Source organism: Drosophila suzukii, unplaced genomic scaffold (assembly GCF_043229965.1).
Source record: "Drosophila suzukii unplaced genomic scaffold, CBGP_Dsuzu_IsoJpt1.0 scf_9, whole genome shotgun sequence".
NCBI classification, from domain to species: Eukaryota; Metazoa; Arthropoda; class Insecta; order Diptera; family Drosophilidae; genus Drosophila; species Drosophila suzukii.
In genome coordinates, this window is record NW_027255941.1 from 1,129,456 (window position 1) to 1,150,970 (window position 21,515).

The window sequence follows — 21,515 nt, forward strand, 5'->3', positions numbered from 1 at the left end:
GAGTCGATCTAGCCATGTCCGTCGGTCCGTCCTTCCGGATGAACGCTGAGATCTCGGAAACTATAAGAGCTAGGCTACTGTTATGGCATGCAGATTCCTGAGCTTCTTACGCAGCGCAAGTTTGTTTCAGCAGCGTGCTACGCCCACTCTAACGCCCATAACGCTTAAATCTGTCTATCGCCCACATAACCATATATTGAGATCAGGGGTAGGTGGCGCATTTCCCTTTTGTCCCTTTAGCTGAGTAACGGGTATCTGATAGTCGAGGTACTCGACTATAGCGTTCTTCCTTGTTTTTATATACAATATGGATGATGCCGAAGGCGCGGAAACCCGCCAGTGTTCGCTGTGCGAATGCTATTTAGACTCCGCCAAAACATATAAAACTAAATGTAAGCCTGAGTTTCATCAATCCTGAATTGCAAGCTATTCCAAGACCCGCACTACATGTCCACGCATGGGACAGGTTTTGGTACGACGGCATTTACGGCTGCACTACCAGTTTAATTCGGTACTCCGGACGTTAAGTCAACATGCGGCTTTGGAATTATTATTGTTTTATTTATAACAGATTTCTCTGGCGAATCTTTTTTAGCTTTCGATCTCAGTACCATTTGTGCGGCGGCTGAGATCGACTGCTGTGCTGCAGACCCCGGATCGCCAGAGAGAGTTACACTAGCGGCTACCGTGGTCCGCGATCTTTTTACGCTTAGGGAAATCGGGCTCAGATAGCATACGGCTAGTGAGCTGCGACTCAAGCGCCACAAGCAGATCCGTATTTCTACGGCTGTTCCGGATTAATTCCGTAACAGTGCTTTTTGTAAGCCGCCTTATAGAGAGTACCTGGGTTTTATAAACAATGCATTCAATGCAGTAGCGTAAGCCACTTCTCATGTCGATTGTATCGCGTACCAGGCCCGAATGGCACGAAATGCTCTGTTGTCCAGCCGAAATTAACGACTTGCATTTCTTTAAATTGCAGACAGCCATTATCGCGATATTCCGAACCGCAGTGACAAGAGAATAAAGCTTCACAAGTACAAGAGAGAGTTAGCGAGCGGGAGAGAATGAGCGGGAGTGAGTAAGCTGGGGGAGCGTAAGTTTTTGATGTTCCAAAAACCAAGTTTTATGCGGCAGTGCGGGAGAGAAAGAAAAGAAGAAGGCAATTTGAAAAAACAATAACAACAAACACTGCACAGAGACTAGACGTGCAAACTAATTTTGTTAATTTAATCACAAAACAATCACTACGCACTCGCGAAGCGAACGGATGTTGTTAGGGACATAAAAAGTTATACAGATGTATGAAAATATGAATTTAAGCCCGATGGTTTATGGACAAAAGGAACAAAAATTCGGAGCGCAAGACAAAAACACGACCGTTCACTGAAAGAGCGAAGCTAATGATTGATGCTAGATAAAATTTTTAACTGAGATCATCCCGGCCAAGAAATAATATCTGCGTGGAAAAGGAGTAATCAGAAAAAGAATTGTGATCTTGTCCGGAGTTTGGCGGACTTGACCCGGTCGATCGCAGTACCACGTGGGGGAGTTACGTCACCAGGGAGCTGGATGAGATTGGCCGCCCAGAGTGGAATACGGTTTTCTTTTTTAGTATTTGTTTTTATGTTGTGTCGTCCATTTATTTATTTATTCGAACATTATATTGTTAAGGAAATTATAGAAATAACATATTTATTGTATTAATTACACCATATTTATCTATTCACTTAAATTATATTTGTAATACGTATTTATTGTCGCAAGGACCTGAATTCACTGCGATCGATTTCTCATCCTTATTTTATTCATTTTTGTATGATCGTTATATGAAACAAGAACAATAGAATAATGCGAACATAATCGCAATTGTATTGCTGATACTTGTGAATCCCACGGAGATTTGGATCGGCTGAAGAGAGAACTCCTAGGTAGGGACCGAAAGAAGCAGACATCCTAAAATCCAATTTATATCGGGCGTTATGAGTCCCCTTCCTGGGAGCAAAATTAACCTGTTAATAGCTGTAATTAATAAATGTAATAGGGGAGGTAAAGATGTCGATGATCGTCTACGGCTGCTTAGGATGGGAGGGAGCGCTGAGGTTTCGGTTTCACCCCTCGAAGCCCACAACATAACCGATGGCATCCTGGGACCTGGAAGAGTATAAGAGTGGGTTAGTTTCGGTGTGTTCAAATGTTTGTGGGTATTACAGCTAATTACATTTCGTCAATGTTTTGGCCAGCTGCAAGACCGTTGTTGCAGCGAGGTGTGTTGTGAGATACAAACTTCGGTTTGTTTATTGTTGCGTGTGTGTGGGAAGGGTTGAGTACCTACACAGTAGCGCTTGTAGTTAACCAGATGTAAAATATGGTTAGCGCCATCTAGGTGTCGCTCTGCGGTGCGGGATGTGACAAAGGAAAAGCGGAAAGGAGAGCAACAGACCTTTCCCCTTCTCTATATCACCTACTTGGCTATGGGTTGCTGCCACATTTTTGGCGTCTAAATTATTCTGTTCTAATCGTGGCGTCAAAGGTGTAAGTTGTGATGGATGAAAACATATTTTCAAAATTTAATTTTTGTGCAAAAGTTATCCCCGTCAACTCAGCGAAACGAAAAACAGTTTTAAATATCCAGCGGTGTACTAAGTTTTTAAGGCGTAGGGTTTGGTGGAATAAAATTTAGCTTAAAATTCATTTTATTACAGTTTTAAATATCCACCGCAGTGCTAAGTCCTAGCTGGTAAGTTTTTAAAGCATAGGGTTCGGTGGACTAAAATTTAGCGCTTAAGTTGCGACCTAAAATCAATAGCATAATAATTGAGCGCATATTGGCGAAAGAAAAACCGAAAAACGCACCAAAACGCCGAAGTCTTGCAATGCCATGCTTTGAAAAAATAAAAATAAAAACAAATTAACAAGCGAAAGTGATGATGGAAAGGCAGAGGCCAAATTGAGTGGTTTAAAATTTTGAGTGATTTTGTGATTTCTGCCCGGAGACTCGATCGCATTTTTTTGTGTCATTTTGTTACCCCTTTAAATGCACTAAAAGAAAAGTAAATTACTGGGTACGTTGGTGCCAAAGAGAAAAACATATTATCTAAATTTCCAGGTCTGTCTCAGGAAAGCTCTTTCTTCGAGGAGGACTCCAGCAGTAATTCAGTGAGCGAACAAGAGTTCCTAATACATCTATATGTGATGCTATAATAAAGAAAAGATCCCAAATTAAAAATAAAGAAAAAACGAATGCGATTTTAAGAACCCATAACTATTTTAATGTTAGCGTAACTGATAAATCAAGTCATGAAATAAAAGTTTAAAGTTAATCAAAAAAAAAAAGTGGCAGAAAGTTATTTAGATAAACGAAGAAAATATAAAGAAATTTATTTGTGGTTTTTTTGCTGCTCAAGTTTTGTGGCCATGTGTCACATATTTTTGCCAAAGAAATCTGATTCGCCTTTGCATTAGTTCTAGAAAAAATTATAAGTTTTGTCGTTTCTAATTTCATTATTTTATTTATTTGAATCCAAACTCATCGCATAAGAGCCCGCATTTATATTTAACTTTTATATAAACCATATTTATATCCAATATTTTTATACCAATTTTATCTATATATTATATCTTTATATCGTTCTCCTTTTATATTTATTTTACTACCGATGTATATCGTTTAAGCTGTCCCCATGCATTACCAGTACTTATACCCGTTACTCGTAGAGTAAAAATTTGATGCTAGAATAAAAAGTTTAACTGAAATGTATTGGTCTCGTCAATACCTATCGATTGGTCCAAAAAAAAATTTGCCACGCCCACTCTAACGCCCATAACGCTTAAATCTGTATACCGCCGGTAGGTGGCGCATTTTAATCTCGCTTTGCTACTTGCATATCTCTATTTAGCTTAGTAACGGGTATCTGATAGTCGAGGTACTCGACTATAGCGTTCTCCCTTGTTTGAAAATAATAAAGTTAAATGGCTGGATAAAATGTTTTGTGTCAATAAACATCCCGCAAGGGGCTATACACAGCTCTTAAATGTAAATTCAAATATACAAGTAAAAATGCGTCGAAGGTTAAAAATAAATTAACCAAGAAAAAACAAGGCCCTTAAAAAATAATTGTACGTTAATGGAAAGCCTAAATAACACAATTGAAAGCAAATATGTATAAATAAACAAAAAATAAATATTAAATGTAAAATTGTAGTTAGAAATTGGTCAACAGTTCAAAGTTGGTTAGCTGAGTAACGGGTATCTGATAGTCGAAGCACTCGATTATAACGTTTTTTTACCCGTTACTCGTACAGTAAAAGGGTATACTAGATTCGTCGGAAAGTATGTAACAGGCAGATGGAAGTGTTTCCGACCCCACAAAGTATATATATTCTTCATCAGGATCACTAGCCGAGTCGATCTAGCCATGTCCGTATAAACGCTGAGATCTGGGAAACTATAAAAGCTAGGCTATTGGGATTTGGCATACAGATTCCTGAGCTTCTTGTGCAGCGCAAGTTTGTTTCAGCAGGGTACCACGCCCACTTTAAAGCCCACACATTGCACAAAACTGTGGCTCCTGCAGTTATGATGCTAGAATAAAAATTTAAACTGAAATGTATTTTTACCCGTTACTCGTAGAGTAAAAGGGTATACTAGGTTCGTTGAAAAGTATGTAACCGGCAAAAGGTAGCGTTTCCGACCCCATAAAGTATATATATTCTTGATCATTATCACTAGCCGAGTCGATCTAGCCATGTCCGTCTGTCCGTCTGTCTGTCCGTCCGGATGAACGCTGAGATCTCAGAAACTATGGGAGCTAGGCTATCGAGATATGGCGTGCGATTCCTGAGCTTCTTACGCAGCGCAAGTTTGTTTCAGAAGAGTGCCCACTCTAACGCCCACAAACTGCCCAAAACTGTGGCTCCTACAGTTTTGATGCTAGAATAAAAATTTTAACTGAAATGTATTGTTCTCATCAATACCTATCGATTGATCCAAAAAAAGTTTGCCACGCCCTCTTTAACGCACACAAACCGCCCAAACCTGTGACGCCCACAATTTTCATGCTAGATAAAAAATTTTAACTGAAATGTATTGGTCTCGTCAATACCTATCGACTTATCCAAAAAAAATTGCCACGCCCACTCTAACGCCCATAACGCTTAAATCTGTTTACCGCCGGTAGGTGGCGCATTTTAATCTCGCTTTGCTGCTTGCATATCTCCATTTAGCTGAGTAAAGGGTATCTGATAGTCGAGGTACTCGACTATAGCGTTCTTCCTTGTTTTTGTTATAATTTCGCTGCCTGACCACGGTTAATGAACCAAAAATCAAAAATTTAAATATAACAGGAGCAACCTAATTACTCATCAGACAGATCAGATAATTTCACTTAATCCAGCTTCGAACCTCACTTAGAATTTCACTCAAGCGCTTCGGAAACGAAGAGACAGTGTCCAAAGAGATGAGTCATTCGTCCACGCTTGACCAAAAATTTTAAGAAGAGGAAGAAAAGCCCAACTATTATACCCTTTCATTTTAACTCTATAGGTTTGGTCATTAAACGCATAGGAACTCCAGGTTTTGTGATTTTTGTTATAATTTCGCTGCCTGACCACAATTAATGAACCAAAATTTAAAAATTTAAATATAACAGGAGTAACCTAATTACTCATCAGACAGATCAGCTTGCCATAATTCGCATTGGATATGCAATGGATTTTATTTACATAAAGATTCACTGACCACGATGAAAGGCATAGCTAACATGCTCCGCAATTGTAAAGCGCGAAGCAGGCGGCTCGGATTATAGGCATTGTCGCGAAGGTCGTACGATTGGCTAGCCGCTGTCTGCAAGTGGTGCATGCAATTGCATTTAATTTTTTTTCTCTATGCACTTTTCTTATCTCTGTTAGGTTTGTCAGAGGGGGAATATTTATGTCCGATGTTAAATTAATTTATGATATTTATGTCTTTTGCTTCTTTTGTTTACGAATTTATTTGATTTTTATTTATTCAAATTTACGTTTGTTCATATTTTTGCTGTCAATCAATATTTGACTTTTACTGTGTATTCGAGCAGTTCTGACAGCTCGATTGATCAGCGGAGGTATCGACCTCGCAAACGAAACACTCGTTTTATGAATTTTGTTCGCTTTACCTAGCTAGTTTCATAGCTTATACATTTTTATAGCTTATACATTTTTTTTAGTTTTAGACTAGGATTTTTATACCCGTTACTCGTACAGTAAAAGGGTATACTAGATTCGTCGGAAAGTATGTAACAGGCAGAAGGAAGCGTTTTCGACCTCAGATAAATGGCCAGTATATATACTCTTGATCAGGATCACTAGCCGAGTCGATCTAGCCATGTCCGTCGGTCCGTCCTTCCGGATGAACGCTGAGATCTCGGAAACTATAAGAGCTAGGCTACTGTTATGGCATGCAGATTCCTGAGCTTCTTACGCAGCGCAAGTTTGTTTCAGCAGCGTGCTACGCCCACTCTAACGCCCATAACGCTTAAATCTGTCTATCGCCCACATAACCATATATTGAGATCAGGGGTAGGTGGCGCATTTCCCTTTTGTCCCTTTAGCTGAGTAACGGGTATCTGATAGTCGAGGTACTCGACTATAGCGTTCTTCCTTGTTTTTAAATAAAAAAATTATAATGTTCTAATTCCTCGAATATTTGACTCGGCATAATATGATACCCTAACACCCCTAAACACCAAAGGACCGTTTGATTAAATATGATTTTGGTTGGCAACAGAACGGTCAAAGGAAGGGAGGGCGATATACAGTTGCGGCAACAAAAATAGCACCAAAGTGTGGGCAATTTTTATTTGTGTACAAAATGGTCATTTTTTGCAATATTTTTCTTCTGTGTGTAAGGGTGTAAGTAGGTTTACATATCGTTTAACTAAAATAAAAATGGTTGTGGGCGTAATGCGAATGGTTTTTAAAACTTCGATACATTTATGAAAAAAGTAGCATAATTATGCGGCAACAAAAATAGCACTATTAACGGTTTTTGGGTATAAAACTTCATTTGCTCAGATTTGTTGGCTGTTTTTCGTTTTGTTGTATTAAGAATAAGTACTACTAAGTGAATTGGTAAAATAATGCATAAAATAGTGTTCCCAATGGGTCATTTAGCGCGCTGTAATGATACAGATAGAAGGACATTTAAAAAGCTAATTTATAAAGGCAATGCAAAAGATAAGTTAAGTTGAATCGTTGAATTCTTTAAAATAATGATTAGTAGTTACCTAAAACAAGAACACAAAAGAATAGCACGCAGTACGAAAGCCGCAATGACCCCATAACTGTTAAAAAGTCATTTGCATGAATGCAAGTAGGTCCCGTTTTAGGCGCCTATCAAGTCGCTTTTTTTTTTTTAAATATTTGTAAGTACATAAAAAGTTGGATATAATGTACATAAAAATCAATTGTGCGCTTGACGTCAAAAAAAAAAATCTCCCTAGACTGCAGAGCATGGGTGAATTTGAAGGGCGAGTCTTAAATAAGGCCCACAATAAAAGGAACACTCTTATATGGTCTGGCGGCTGAAAATTGCTCATGTTTAGATGAAAAAGACTTTAAATTCACATCAGGTAACCTACATATCCAAAATTGAGTCCCCATTTCACATTTGCAAAGAATAATAATGGTGAAGCAAGTATAATGGTATGGGCATATTCTCGTACTATAATGTTGGTACCATATCATAATGTAAACCCATACAGGATCAACATGTTCACCTTGATAGCTCAGAAATTGTGATGCAATTTTATTCGTAATACAAAACTAATTTATTTCCGAAGCTTTACCACGGTTATAACCCAAAAAAAATCAGTCAGAAAGTCGTACAAAGTTTTAAAACCCTTAAGCTAAATGGTATAATGGGGACCTTACAAGCCCCAGAACTAAAACACATCGAAAATCTTTGCAGAAATGTTAAAAAACTATGTTTTTAATGCAAAACCGAAGAAAAAAAACTGCCCTTGAGCTATTTTGAAAGAGCCAGACAACAATTTTGCCAAGGGAAGATTCTGGTGTCTAGTGACGTCAAGGTCGGTCGTTGTTGTTGTTGTTGTTGCAGCCCAAGCTTTAGAACAATATTTTTTTACCTTAAGGTGTATGAAATCATACATTTCAATCAAAAAAAATTTTCAAATCGCGTTATTTTTAAGTTTTTTAAGTTTTTTATTTAAGTGGTGCTATTTTTGTTGCCGCATAACTTTGCTACTTTTTTGATAAATGTATCGAAATTTTAAAAACCATCCGCATTGTGGGCGTAACCACTTTTATTTTAGTTAATAGATATGTAACCCTACTTACCCTTACAAACAGAATAAAAATATTGCAAAAAATTACCATTCTGTAGCACAAAGAAGAATTGCCTACACACTGGTGCTATTTTTGTTGCCGCAGCTGTAGATCTATATCAACATCCGAGATTTTCAGGTGTTCAAAGATTAGGTAAAGTGCACTAGATCCACTAGTTTTAAATTCTGTACAATTTCAGTAATGTCTGGCTAAAATGTGTAGCATTTTGTCCCCTTTTTTGCTTGTCCTTTCACGCGATTATTTTAGAATTAGTAATGAAAAAAGGCTATACGAAAGAAGTAGCAACTACCTTCACCTTTAGTCGACGAGCCAAGCCGGAGAACAATGCGCGTGAGCCCTTCTTCAGAAAATATCTTGGCCTGAATAGTTGTGAATGTTCGTTACATTTATAATTATATTCTAATTATCATTATTATTCTATGGCGCCCAACGTACCCAGTAACTTAATTTTCTTTTAATGCATTTATAACTGTAAAGAAAATGACACAAACGCATGGCCACTACATAATAAAATTGGATTAAAACAAGGAAGAACGCTATAGTCGAGTGCCTCGACTATCAGATACCCGTTACTCAGCTAAAGGAACCAAAGGGAAATGGAGATAGTCAAGCAGCAAAGCGAGACTGAAATGCGCCACTTACCGGCGGTAGACAGACTTAAGCGTTATGGGCGTTAGAGTGGGCGTGGATCAATCGATAGGTATTGACGAGACCAATACGTTTCAGTTAAAATTTTTTATCTAGCACGAAAATTGTGGGCGCCACAGGTTTGGGCGGTTTCTGGGCGTTAGAGTGGGCGTATTCGCGTAACAAACATGCGCTGCGTGCAAGACTACGGAATCTAAGTCTGAGATCTCAATTCTCTGTATTTGATAGTTTCCGAGATATCCACGTTCATACGAGTATTTACGATTTTTTGAGGTTTGTGGGCGTTTAAGTGGGCGTGGCAAACGTTTTTTGGGTCAATCGATAGGTATTGACGAAACCAATACATTTCAGCAAAAAAAATTTTATCTAGCATTAAAATTGTGGGCGCCACAGGTTTGGTCGGTTTGTGGGCGTTAGATTGGGCGTGGCATACGTGCGTAACAAACTTGTGCTGCGTACAGGGCTACGGAATTTAAATCTGAGATCTCATATTTCTATACTTGATAGTTTCCGTGATATCCGCGTTCATATGTACGATTTTTTTAAGTTTGTGGGCGGTTTGTGGGCGGCTTGTGGGTGTTAAAATGGGCGTGGCAAACTTTTGAGTCAATCGATAGGTATTGATGAGACCAATACATTTCAGTTAAAATTTTTATTTTAGCACCAAAACTGTAGGAGCCAATATATGGTTATATGGTTATGTGGGCAGTTTAGTTAAAACTTTTTTTGACATAAAATCTGTGGGCCCCACAGTTTTGAGCGGTTTGTGGGAGTTAAAGTGTGCGAGGCATGTTTTTTTTTTATTAACTTTTTCATTATTATATTATATTATATATATATATTATATTATATTATTTTTATATATTTGTTGAATTCTCTCTTAATTTTGAGTTTACCAATAAGTTTACTAGTCCTAACATTAAAATTTAACTACAGGATACTAAGACTGCATTCTGGTTGCGCGTCTCCCCAGTCTGTCGCTGTGTGGGTTGTAACAGCGCCTGAAGCGTTTGTGCGAGCTCGTATACTTATAGTCAGCCTTAAAGAAGGCTCTACAAATACATAGGAAAATATGCACCTAGCTTTGCTTTGCCAAATTAGTGGACCTCAGCTGCAGCTGCATTAGATCAGCTGGCATAAATTAGCTGCAACAGAGTCGCAATACAAAGCTCGGCTTTTGCACCGCGGCCAACTTTACAGACCCACATCCGAATTCCGCCCACGTTCTTTTCTTTTAAAGTTTACAAAGGGTTCACACGCGTTTAATTCGACTGCGCCACACTAAGTCCAAAAAAAGCATACAACAAGCTGCCGCAAGTGCTGGGTAGCACGGGCATCGAGGGACGCACCCAAAAAGACGCCGGAAGATCGACGAATCCCCACAGTGTCTACGGGAGCACCCCCTGGCAGCCGTGTTTGGAGTCACGTGGTCGCCCACCGTGTCCACAGGAGCACCCTCCGGCAGTCGTGCTAGCAGTCACGCGGTCGCCCACCGCGTCCACAGGAGCACCCTCAATAATCAACCAAGCACCAACAGTTACCCATAGCGATCTAAGGCCTAGAATTTACACAGCAGTAGTTGGGAAAGACGGGTTCTGGGACAATTAGCATATAAATGGTCGCAAACCCAAAACATCTAAAGATGGTTGCCTTAGAGGGACATGTCCGATCATGTTGGGGAATAACGTTTCCTATGATTGAAAAACTAATTTAGAAATCAAAGAACCCCAATAAAATAAGTCTCACAAGACATTTTTTTTTCGCCACAGAATGTTTAACTGGTAAATTTTCCAAGATCTCTCCTTTCCACAAACGGGTCATAAACATATCATAAAAGGGATTCAAGCAAGAGCTACCCGAACATGCGCACCTGTCTATTACCTGACCGGAATAAAAGGGACACATGCACAAGTCTGAAGGCGCACTCCCATTGACAAGATCATGGGCCTCACGCCAACGATCACACGGCTAACTGCTAGCTCTAACACGTTCCCATAAGGGTTGAAATAACGACCGCGCAATAACTCGCAAGTAGCCGACATATCTCACTCAAGGAAATATTTTCCATTTTCCGTACCTGTAATTTTAACTCGAAATAAAAGGTCAGAAGTTTATTTTGTAGCATAATAATACATTTATTATACCCGTTACTCGTAGAGTAAAAGGGTATACTAGATTCGTCGGAAAGTATGTAACAGGCAGAAGGAAGCGTTTCCGACCCCATAAAGTATATATATTCTTGATCAGGATCACTAGCCGAGTCGATCTAGCCATGTCCGTCTGTCTGTCCCTCCGGATGAACGCTGAGATCTCAGAAACTATGGGAGCTAGGCTATTGAGATATGGCGTGCAGATTCCTGAGCTTCTTACGCAGCGCAAGTTTGTTTCAGAAGAGTGCCCACTCTAACGCCCACAAACTGCCCAAAACTGTGGCTCCTACAGTTTTGATGCTAGAATAAAAATTTTAACTGAAATGTATTGTTCTCATCAATACCTATCGATTGATCCAAAAAAAGTTTGCCACGCCCTCTTTAACGCACACAAACCGCCCAAACCTGTGACACCCACAATTTTCATGCTAGATAAAAAATTTTAACTGAAATGTATTGGTCTCGTCAATACCTATCGACTTATCCAAAAAAAATTGCCACGCCCACTCTAACGCCCATAACGCTTAAATCTGTTTACCGCCGGTAGGTGGCGCATTTTAATCTCGCTTTGCTGCTTGCATATCTCCATTTAGCTGAGTAAAGGGTATCTGATAGTCGAGGTACTCGACTATAGCGTTCTTCCTTGTTTTTGTTATAATTTCGCTGCCTGACCACGGTTAATGAACCAAAAATCAAAAATTTAAATATAACAGGAGCAACCTAATTACTCATCAGACAGATCAGATAATTTCACTTAATCCAGCTTCGAACCTCACTTAGAATTTCACTCAAGCGCTTCGGAAACGAAGAGACAGTGTCCAAAGAGATGAGTCATTCGTCCACGCTTGACCAAAAATTTTAAGAAGAGGAAGAAAAGCCCAACTATTATACCCTTTCATTTTAACTCTATCTATGGTCATTAAACGCATAGGAACTCCAGGTTTTGTGATTTTTGTTATAATTTCGCTGCCTGACCACAATTAATGAACCAAAATTTAAAAATTTAAATATAACAGGAGTAACCTAATTACTCATCAGACAGATCAGCTTGCCATAATTCGCATTGGATATGCAATGGATTTTATTTACATAAAGATTCACTGACCACGATGAAAGGCATAGCTAACATGCTCCGCAATTGTAAAGCGCGAAGCAGGCGGCTCGGATTATAGGCATTGTCGCGAAGGTCGTACGATTGGCAAGCCGCTGTCTGCAAGTGGTGCATGCAATTGCATTTAATTTTTTTTCTCTATGCACTTTTCTTATCTCTGTTAGGTTTGTCAGAGGGGGAATATTTATGTCCGATGTTAAATTAATTTATGATATTTATGTCTTTTGCTTCTTTTGTTTACGAATTTATTTGATTTTTATTTATTAAAATTTATGTTTGTTCATATTTTTGCTGTCAATCAATATTTGACTTTTACTGTGTATTCGAGCAGTTCTTGAGTAATTCTGGACAGAGAGTTGGACAGCTGATTGATCAGCGGAGGTCATCGACCTTGCAAACGAAACACTCGTTTTATGAATTTTATTCGCTTTACCTAGCTAGTTTCAAACTTAGAGATAAGTTTTAACATTAGTACATTTTTTGTATAGCTTATACATTTTTTTTTAGTTTTAGACTAGGATTTTTATACCCGTTACTCGTACAGTAAAAGGGTATACTAGATTCGTCGGAAAGTATGTAACAGGCGGAAGGAAGCGTTTTCGACCTCTCTTGATCAGGATCACTAGCCGAGTCGATCTAGCCATGTCCGTCGGTCCGTCCTTCCGGATGAACGCTGAGATCTCGGAAACTATAAGAGCTAGGCTACTGTTATGGCATGCAGATTCCTGAGCTTCTTACGCAGCGCAAGTTTGTTTCAGCAGCGTGCTACGCCCACTCTAACGCCCATAACGCTTAAATCTGTCTATCGCCCACATAACCATATATTGAGATAAGGGGTAGGTGGCGCATTTCCCTTTTGTCCCTTTAGCTGAGTAACGGGTATCTGATAGTCGAGGTACTCGACTATAGCGTTCTTCCTTGTTTTTATATACAATATGGATGATGCCGAAGGCGCGGAAACCCGCCAGTGTTCGCTGTGCGAATGCTATTTAGACTCCGCCAAAACATATAAAACTAAATGTAAGCCTGAGTTTCATCAATCCTGAATTGCAAGCTATTCCAAGACCCGCACTACATGTCCACGCATGGGACAGGTTTTGGTACGACGGCATTTACGGCTGCACTACCAGTTTAATTCGGTACTCCGGACGTTAAGTCAACATGCGGCTTTGGAATTATTATTGTTTTATTTATAACAGATTTCTCGGGCGAATCTTTTTTAGCTTTCGATCTCAGTACCATTTGTGCGGCGGCTGAGATCGACTGCTGTGCTGCAGACCCCGGATCGCCAGAGAGAGTTACACTAGCGGCTACCGTGGTCCGCGATCTTTTTACGCTTAGGGAAATCGGGCTCAGATAGCATACGGCTAGTGAGCTGCGACTCAAGCGCCACAAGCAGATCCGTATTTCTACGGCTGTTCCGGATTAATTCCGTAACAGTGCTTTTTGTAAGCCGCCTTATAGAGAGTACCTGGGTTTTATAAACAATGCATTCAATGCAGTAGCGTAAGCCACTTCTCATGTCGATTGTATCGCGTACCAGGCCCGAATGGCACGAAATGCTCTGTTGTCCAGCCGAAATTAACGACTTGCATTTCTTTAAATTGCAGACAGCCATTATCGCGATATTCCGAACCGCAGTGACAAGAGAATAAAGCTTCACAAGTACAAGAGAGAGTTGGCGAGCGGGAGAGAATGAGCGGGAGTGAGTAAGCTGGGGGAGCGTAAGTTTTTGATGTTCCAAAAACCAAGTTTTATGCGGCAGTGCGGGAGAGAAAGAAAAGAAGAAGGCAATTTGAAAAAACAATAACAACAAACACTGCACAGAGACTAGACGTGCAAACTAATTTTGTTAATTTAAACACAAAACAATCACTACGCACTCGCGAAGCGAACGGATGTTGTTAGGGACATAAAAAGTTATACAGATGTATGAAAATATGAATTTAAGCCCGATGGTTTATGGACAAAAGGAACAAAAATTCGGAGCGCAAGACAAAAACACGACCGTTCACTGAAAGAGCGAAGCTAATGATTGATGCTAGATAAAAATTTTAACTGAGATCATCCCGGCCAAGAAATAATATCTGCGTGGAAAAGGAGTAATCAGAAAAAGAATTGTGATCTTGTCCGGAGTTTGGCGGACTTGACCCGGTCGATCGCAGTACCACGTGGGGGAGTTACGTCACCAGGGAGCTGGATGAGATTGGCCGCCCAGAGTGGAATACGGTTTTCTTTTTTAGTATTTGTTTTTATGTTGTGTCGTCCATTTATTTATTTATTCGAACATTATATTGTTAAGGAAATTATAGAAATAACATATTTATTGTATTAATTACACCATATTTATCTATTCACTTAAATTATATTTGTAATACGTATTTATTGTCGCAAGGACCTGAATTCACTGCGATCGATTTCTCATCCTTATTTTATTCATTTTTGTATGATCGTTATATGAAACAAGAACAATAGAATAATGCGAACATAATCGCAATTGTATTGCTGATACTTGTGAATCCCACGGAGATTTGGATCGGCTGAAGAGAGAACTCCTAGGTAGGGACCGAAAGAAGCAGACATCCTAAAATCCAATTTATATCGGGCGTTATGAGTCCCCTTCCTGGGAGCAAAATTAACCTGTTAATAGCTGTAATTAATAAATAGTAATAGGGGAGGTAAAGATGTCGATGATCGTCTACGGCTGCTTAGGATGGGAGGGAGCGCTGAGGTTTCGGTTTCACCCCTCGAAGCCCACAACATAACCGATGGCATCCTGGGACCTGGAAGAGTATAAGAGTTGGTTAGTTTCGGTGTGTTCAAATGTTTGTGGGTATTACAGCTAATTACATTTCGTCAATGTTTTGGCCAGCTGCAAGACCGTTGTTGCAGCGAGGTGTGTTGTGAGATACAAACTTCGGTTTGTTTATTGTTGCGTGTGTGTGGGAAGGGTTGAGTACCTACACAGTAGCGCTTGTAGTTAACCAGATGTAAAATATGGTTAGCGCCATCTAGGTGTCGCTCTGCGGTGCGGGATGTGACAAAGGAAAAGCGGAAAGGAGAGCAACAGACCTTTCCCCTTCTCTATATCACCTACTTGGCTATGGGTTGCTGCCACATTTTTGGCGTCTAAATTATTCTGTTCTAATCGTGGCGTCAAAGGTGTAAGTTGTGCTGGACGAAAACATATTTTCAAAATTTAATTTTTGTGCAAAAGTTATCCCCGTCAACTCAGCGAAACGAAAAACAGTTTTAAATATCCAGCGGTGTACTAAGTTTTTAAGGCGTAGGGTTTGGTGGAATAAAATTTTAGCTTAAAATTCATTTTATTACAGTTTTAAATATCCACCGCAGTGCTAAGTCCTAGCTGGTAAGTTTTTAAAGCATAGGGTTTGGTGGACTAAAATTTAGCGCTTAAGTTGCGACCTAAAATCAATAGCATAATAATTGAGCGCATATTGGCGAAAGAAAAACCGAAAAACGCACCAAAACGCCGAAGTCTTGCAATGCCATGCTTTGAAAAAATAAAAATAAAAACAAATTAACGAGCGAAAGTGATGATGGAAAGGCAGAGGCCAAATTGAGTGGTTTAAAATTTTGAGTGATTTTGTGATTTCTGCCCGGAGACTCGATCGCATTTTTTTGTGTCATTTTGTTACCCCTTTAAATGCACTAAAAGAAAAGTAAATTACTGGGTACGTTGGTGCCAAAGAGAAAAACATATTATCTAAATTTCCAGGTCTGTCTCAGGAAAGCTCTTTCTTCGAGGAGGACTCCAGCAGTAATTCAGTGAGCGAACAAGAGTTCCTAATACATCTATATGTGATGCTATAATAAAGAAAAGATCCCAAATTAAAAATAAAGAAAAAACGAATGCGATTTTAAGAACCCATAACTATTTTAATGTTAGCGTAACTGATAAATCAAGTCATGAAATAAAAGTTTAAAGTTAATCAAAAAAAAAAAAGTGGCAGAAAGTTATTTAGATAAACGAAGAAAATATAAAGAAATTTATTTGTGGTTTTTTTGCTGCTCAAGTTTTGTGGCCATGTGTCACATATTTTTGCCAAAGAAATCTGATTCGCCTTTGCATTAGTTCTAGAAAAAATTATAAGTTTTGTCGTTTCTAATTTCATTATTTTATTTATTTGAATCCAAACTCATCGCATAAGAGCCCGCATTTATATTTAACTTTTATATAAACCATATTTATATCCAATATTTTTATACCAATTTTATCTATATATTATATCTTTATATCGTTCTCCTTTTATATTTATTTTACTACGTTTTGATTTATACCGATGTATATCGTTTAAGCTGTCCCCATGCATTACCAGTACTTATACCCGTTACTCGTAGAGTAAAAATTTGATGCTAGAATAAAAAGTTTAACTGAAATGTATTGGTCTCGTCAATACCTATCGATTGGTCCAAAAAAAAATTTTCCACGCCCACTCTAACGCCCATAACGCTTAAATCTGTATACCGCCGGTAGGTGGCGCATTTTAATCTCGCTTTGCTACTTGCATATCTCTATTTAGCTTAGTAACGGGTATCTGATAGTCGAGGTACTCGACTATAGCGTTCTTCCTTGTTTGAAAATAATAAAGTTAAATGGCTGGATAAAATGTTTTGTGTCAATAAACATCCCGCAAGGGGCTATACACAGCTCTTAAATGTAAATTCAAATATACAAGTAAAAATGCGTCGAAGGTTAAAAATAAATTAACCAAGAAAAAACAAGGCCCTTAAAAAATAATTGTACGTTAATGGAAAGCCTAAATAACACAATTGAAAGCAAATATGTATAAATAAACAAAAAATAAATATTAAATGTAAAATTGTAGTTAGAAATTGGTCAACAGTTCAAAGTTGGTTAGCTGAGTAACGGGTAAAGTAACGGGTACGAGTAACGGGTAAAAAAACGTTATAATCGAGTGCTTCGACTATCAGACGAAGCACTCGATTATAACGTTTTTTTACCCGTTACTCGTACAGTAAAAGGGTATACTAGATTCGTCGGAAAGTATGTAACAGGCAGATGGAAGTGTTTCCGACCCCACAAAGTATATATATTCTTCATCAGGATCACTAGCCGAGTCGATCTAGCCATGTCCGTATAAACGCTGAGATCTGGGAAACTATAAAAGCTAGGCTATTGGGATTTGGCATACAGATTCCTGAGCTTCTTGTGCAGCGCAAGTTTGTTTCAGCAGGGTACCACGCCCACTTTAAAGCCCACACATTGCACAAAACTGTGGCTCCTGCAGTTATGATGCTAGAATAAAAATTTAAACTGAAATGTATTTTTACCCGTTACTCGTAGAGTAAAAGGGTATACTAGGTTCGTCGAAAAGTATGTAACCGGCAAAAGGTAGCGTTTCCGACCCCATAAAGTATATATATTCTTGATCATTATCACTAGCCGAGTCGATCTAGCCATGTCCGTCTGTCCGTCTGTCTGTCCGTCCGGATGAACGCTGAGATCTCAGAAACTATGGGAGCTAGGCTATCGAGATATGGCGTGCGATTCCTGAGCTTCTTACGCAGCGCAAGTTTGTTTCAGAAGAGTGCCCACTCTAACGCCCACAAACTGCCCAAAACTGTGGCTCCTACAGTTTTGATGCTAGAATAAAAATTTTAACTGAAATGTATTGTTCTCATCAATACCTATCGATTGATCCAAAAAAAGTTTGCCACGCCCTCTTTAACGCACATAAACCGCCCAAACCTGTGACGCCCACAATTTTCATGCTAGATAAAAAATTTTAACTGAAATGTATTGGTCTCGTCAATACCTATCGACTTATCCAAAAAAAATTGCCACGCCCACTCTAACGCCCATAACGCTTAAATCTGTTTACCGTCGGTAGGTGGCGCATTTTAATCTCGCTTTGCTGCTTGCATATCTCCATTTAGCTGAGTAAAGGGTATCTGATAGTCGAGGTACTCGACTATAGCGTTCTTCCTTGTTTTTGTTATAATTTCGCTGCCTGACCACGGTTAATGAACCAAAAATCAAAAATTTAAATATAACAGGAGCAACCTAATTACTCATCAGACAGATCAGATAATTTCACTTAATCCAGCTTCGAACCTCACTTAGAATTTCACTCAAGCGCTTCGGAAACGAAGAGACAGTGTCCAAAGAGATGAGTCATTCGTCCACGCTTGACCAAAAATTTTAAGAAGAGGAAGAAAAGCCCAACTATTATACCCTTTCATTTTAACTCTATCTATGGTCATTAAACGCATAGGAACTCCAGGTTTTGTGATTTTTGTTATAATTTCGCTGCCTGACCACAATTAATGAACCAAAATTTAAAAATTTAAATATAACAGGAGTAACCTAATTACTCATCAGACAGATCAGCTTGCCATAATTCGCATTGGATATGCAATGGATTTTATTTACATAAAGATTCACTGACCACGATGAAAGGCATAGCTAACATGCTCCGCAATTGTAAAGCGCGAAGCAGGCGGCTCGGATTATAGGCATTGTCGCGAAGGTCGTACGATTGGCAAGCCGCTGTCTGCAAGTGGTGCATGCAATTGCATTTAATTTTTTTTCTCTATGCACTTTTCTTATCTCTGTTAGGTTTGTCAGAGGGGGAATATTTATGTCCGATGTTAAATTAATTTATGATATTTATGTCTTTTGCTTCTTTTGTTTACGAATTTATTTGATTTTTATTTATTCAAATTTATGTTTGTTCATATTTTTGCTGTCAATCAATATTTGACTTTTACTGTGTATTCGAGCAGTTCTTGAGTAATTCTGGACAGAGAGTTGGACAGCTGATTGATCAGCGGAGGTCATCGACCTTGCAAACGAAACACTCGTTTTATGAATTTTATTCGCTTTACCTAGCTAGTTTTAAACTTAGAGATAAGTTTTAACATTAGTACATTTTTTGTATAGCTTATACATTTTTTTTTAGTTTTAGACTAGGATTTTTATACCCGTTACTCGTACAGTAAAAGGGTATACTAGATTCGTCGGAAAGTATGTAACAGGCAGAAGGAAGCGTTTTCGACCTCTCTTGATCAGGATCACTAGCCGAGTCGATCTAGCCATGTCCGTCGGTCCGTCCTTCCGGATGAACGCTGAGATCTCGGAAACTATAAGAGCTAGGCTACTGTTATGGCATGCAGATTCCTGAGCTTCTTACGCAGCGCAAGTTTGTTTCAGCAGCGTGCTACGCCCACTCTAACGCCCATAACGCTTAAATCTGTCTATCGCCCACATAACCATATATTGAGATCAGGGGTAGGTGGCGCATTTCCCTTTTGTCCCTTTAGCTGAGTAACGGGTATCTGATAGTCGAGGTACTCGACTATAGCGTTCTTCCTTGTTTTTATATACAATATGGATGATGCCGAAGGCGCGGAAACCCGCCAGTGTTCGCTGTGCGAATGCTATTTAGACTCCGCCAAAACATATAAAACTAAATGTAAGCCTGAGTTTCATCAATCCTGAATTGCAAGCTATTCCAAGACCCGCACTACATGTCCACGCATGGGACAGGTTTTGGTACGACGGCATTTACGGCTGCACTACCAGTTTAATTCGGTACTCCGGACGTTAAGTCAACATGCGGCTTTGGAATTATTATTGTTTTATTTATAACAGATTTCTCGGGCGAATCTTTTTTAGCTTTCGATCTCAGTACCATTTGTGCGGCGGCTGAGATCGACTGCTGTGCTGCAGACCCCGGATCGCCAGAGAGAGTTACACTAGCGGCTACCGTGGTCCGCGATCTTTTTACGCTTAGGGAAATCGGGCTCAGATAGCATACGGCTAGTGAGCTGCGACTCAAGCGCCACAAGCAGATCCGTATTTCTACGGCTGTTCCGGATTAATTCCGTAACAGTGCTTTTTGTAAGCCGCCTTATAGAGAGTACCTGGGTTTTATAAACAATGCATTCAATGCAGTAGCGTAAGCCACTTCTCATGTCGATTGTATCGCGTACCAGGCCCGAATGGCACGAAATGCTCTGTTGTCCAGCCGAAATTAACGACTTGCATTTCTTTAAATTGCAGACAGCCATTATCGCGATATTCCGAACCGCAGTGACAAGAGAATAAAGCTTCACAAGTACAAGAGAGAGTTAGCGAGCGGGAGAGAATGAGCGGGAGTGAGTAAGCTGGGGGAGCGTAAGTTTTTGATGTTCCAAAAACCAAGTTTTATGCGGCAGTGCGGGAGAGAAAGAAAAGAAGAAGGCAATTTGAAAAAACAATAACAACAAACACTGCACAGAGACTAGACGTGCAAACTAATTTTGTTAATTTAAACACAAAACAATCACTACGCACTCGCGAAGCGAACGGATGTTGTTAGGGACATAAAAAGTTATACAGATGTATGAAAATATGAATTTAAGCCCGATGGTTTATGGACAAAAGGAACAAAAATTCGGAGCGCAAGACAAAAACACGACCGTTCACTGAAAGAGCGAAGCTAATGATTGATGCTAGATAAAAATTTTAACTGAGATCATCCCGGCCAAGAAATAATATCTGCGTGGAAAAGGAGTAATCAGAAAAAGAATTGTGATCTTGTCCGGAGTTTGGCGGACTTGACCCGGTCGATCGCAGTACCACGTGGGGGAGTTACGTCACCAGGGAGCTGGATGAGATTGGCCGCCCAGAGTGGAATACGGTTTTCTTTTTTAGTATTTGTTTTTATGTTGTGTCGTCCATTTATTTATTTATTCGAACATTATATTGTTAAGGAAATTATAGAAATAACATATTTATTGTATTAATTACACCATATTTATCTATTCACTTAAATTATATTTGTAATACGTATTTATTGTCGCAAGGACCTGAATTCACTGCGATCGATTTCTCATCCTTATTTTATTCATTTTTGTATGATCGTTATATGAAACAAGAACAATAGAATAATGCGAACATAATCGCAATTGTATTGCTGATACTTGTGAATCCCACGGAGATTTGGATCGGCTGAAGAGAGAACTCCTAGGTAGGGACCGAAAGAAGCAGACATCCTAAAATCCAATTTATATCGGGCGTTATGAGTCCCCTTCCTGGGAGCAAAATTAACCTGTTAATAGCTGTAATTAATAAATGTAATAGGGGAGGTAAAGATGTCGATGATCGTCTACGGCTGCTTAGGATGGGAGGGAGCGCTGAGGTTTCGGTTTCACCCCTCGAAGCCCACAACATAACCGATGGCATCCTGGGACCTGGAAGAGTATAAGAGTGGGTTAGTTTCGGTGTGTTC

The 21,515-nt window shown here is 39.3% G+C and overlaps 1 long non-coding RNA gene across 1 annotated transcript; it reads right to left on the minus strand.

Moving 5' to 3' along the window:
• Positions 1 to 14,506: 14,506 nt before the first annotated feature.
• On the minus strand, positions 14,507 to 15,488 carry LOC139355121 (uncharacterized). The gene is made up of 3 exons (XR_011605855.1): positions 15,106 to 15,488; positions 14,958 to 15,038; positions 14,507 to 14,895 (listed from the first exon to the last, which is right to left on the minus strand). It is a non-coding gene; the product is annotated as an uncharacterized lncRNA (long non-coding RNA).
• Between the last annotated feature and the right edge of the window lie 6,027 nt (positions 15,489 to 21,515).